This window comes from Musa acuminata, unplaced genomic scaffold, assembly GCF_036884655.1.
Source record: "Musa acuminata AAA Group cultivar baxijiao unplaced genomic scaffold, Cavendish_Baxijiao_AAA HiC_scaffold_918, whole genome shotgun sequence".
Taxonomy (NCBI): Eukaryota; Viridiplantae; Streptophyta; class Magnoliopsida; order Zingiberales; family Musaceae; genus Musa; species Musa acuminata.
This window is the reverse complement of record NW_027021139.1, coordinates 5,260-7,500: the sequence shown is the minus strand read 5'-3', so window position 1 is coordinate 7,500 and position 2,241 is coordinate 5,260.

Sequence of the window (2,241 nt, the reverse complement as noted above, 5' to 3'; positions counted from 1 at the left end):
GTTCCAGGGTGCTGAGATGGCTGACGTTTTGCTCCGCTCACGACGGTCACCGCACCACGCAAGAACAGGCCAAAAACTGGCCAAAACAGCCCAAAAACGGGCCAAAACTGGCCATTTTTGGCTGCGCGAGCGAGCGGCGAGCGGCGAACAGCGAGCGAAGCGAGAGGCAGCACCGTCCCTGCTATACGAAAGCCCCATCCAGCCCTGTGCCACCCGGGGGGTTCCAGGGTGCTGAGATGGCTGACGTTTTGCTCCGCTCTCGACGGTCACCGCGCAATGCAAGAACAGGCCAAAAACTGGCCAAAACGGCCCAAAAACGGGCCAAAACTGGCCATTTTTGGCTGCGCGAGCGGCGAGCGGCGGACAGCGAGCGAAGCGAGAGGCAGCACCGTCCCTGCTATACGAAAGCCCCATCCAGCCCTGTGCCACCCGGGGGGTTCCAGGGTGCTGAGATGGCTGACGTTTTGCTCCGCTCTCGACGGTCACCGCGCAATGCAAGAACAGGCCAAAAACTGGCCAAAACGGCCCAAAAACGGGCCAAAACTGGCCATTTTTGGCTGCGCGAGCGAGCGGCGAGCGGCGGACAGCGAGCGAAGCGAGAGGCAGCACCGTCCCTGCTATACGAAAGCCCCATCCAGCCCTGTGCCACCCGGGGGGTTCCAGGGTGCTGAGATGGCTGACGTTTTGCTCCGCTCTCGACGGTCACCGCGCAATGCAAGAACAGGCCAAAAACTGGCCAAAACGGCCCAAAAACGGGCCAAAACTGGCCATTTTTGGCTGCACGAGCGAGCGGCGAGCGGCGGACAGCGAGCGAAGCGAGAGGCAGCACCGTCCCTGCTATACGAAAGCCCCATCCAGCCCTGTGCCACCCGGGGGGTTCCAGGGTGCTGAGATGGCTGACGTTTTGCTCCGCTCTCGACGGTCACCGCGCAATGCAAGAACAGGCCAAAAACTGGCCAAAACGGCCCAAAAACGGGCCAAAACTGGCCATTTTTGGCTGCACGAGCGAGCGGCGAGCGGCGGACAGCGAGCGAAGCGAGAGGCAGCACCGTCCCTGCTATACGAAAGCCCCATCCAGCCCTGTGCCACCCGGGGGGTTCCAGGGTGCTGAGATGGCTGACGTTTTGCTCCGCTCTCGACGGTCACCGCGCAATGCAAGAACAGGCCAAAAACTGGCCAAAACGGCCCAAAAACGGGCCAAAACTGGCCATTTTTGGCTGCACGAGCGAGCGGCGAGCGGCGGACAGCGAGCGAAGCGAGAGGCAGCACCGTCCCTGCTATACGAAAGCCCCATCCAGCCCTGTGCCACCCGGGGGGTTCCAGGGTGCTGAGATGGCTGACGTTTTGCTCCGCTCTCGACGGTCACCGCGCAATGCAAGAACAGGCCAAAAACTGGCCAAAACGGCCCAAAAACGGGCCAAAACTGGCCATTTTTGGCTGCACGAGCGAGCGGCGAGCGGCGGACAGCGAGCGAAGCGAGAGGCAGCACCGTCCCTGCTATACGAAAGCCCCATCCAGCCCTGTGCCACCCGGGGGGTTCCAGGGTGCTGAGATGGCTGACGTTTTGCTCCGCTCTCGACGGTCACCGCGCAATGCAAGAACAGGCCAAAAACTGGCCAAAACGGCCCAAAAACGGGCCAAAACTGGCCATTTTTGGCTGCGCGAGCGAGCGGCGAGCGGCGGACAGCGAGCGAAGCGAGAGGCAGCACCGTCCCTGCTATATACGAAAGCCCCATCCAGCCCTGTGCCACCCGGGGGGTTCCAGGGTGCTGAGATGGCTGACGTTTTGCTCCGCTCACGACGGTCACCGCACCACGCAAGAACGGACCATAAACAGGCCAAAACAGCCCAAAAACGGGCCAAAACTGGTCATTTTTGGCTGCGCGAGCGAGCGGCGAGCGGCGAACAGCGAGCGAAGCGTGAGGCAGCACCGTCCCTGCTATACGAAAGCCCCATCCAGCCCTGTGCCACCCGGGGGGTTCCAGGGTGCTGAGATGGCTGACGTTTTGCTCCGCTCACGACGGTCACCGCGCCATGCAAGAACGGACCAAAAACAGGCCAAAACAGCCCAAAAACGGGCCAAAACTGGCCATTTTTGGCTGAGCGAGCGAGCGGTGAGCGGCGAACAGCGAGCGAAGCGAGAGGCAGCACCGTCCCTGCTATACGAAAGCCCCATCCAGCCCTGTGCCACCCGGGGGGTTCCAGGGTGCTGAGATGGCTGACGTTTTGCTCCGCTCACGA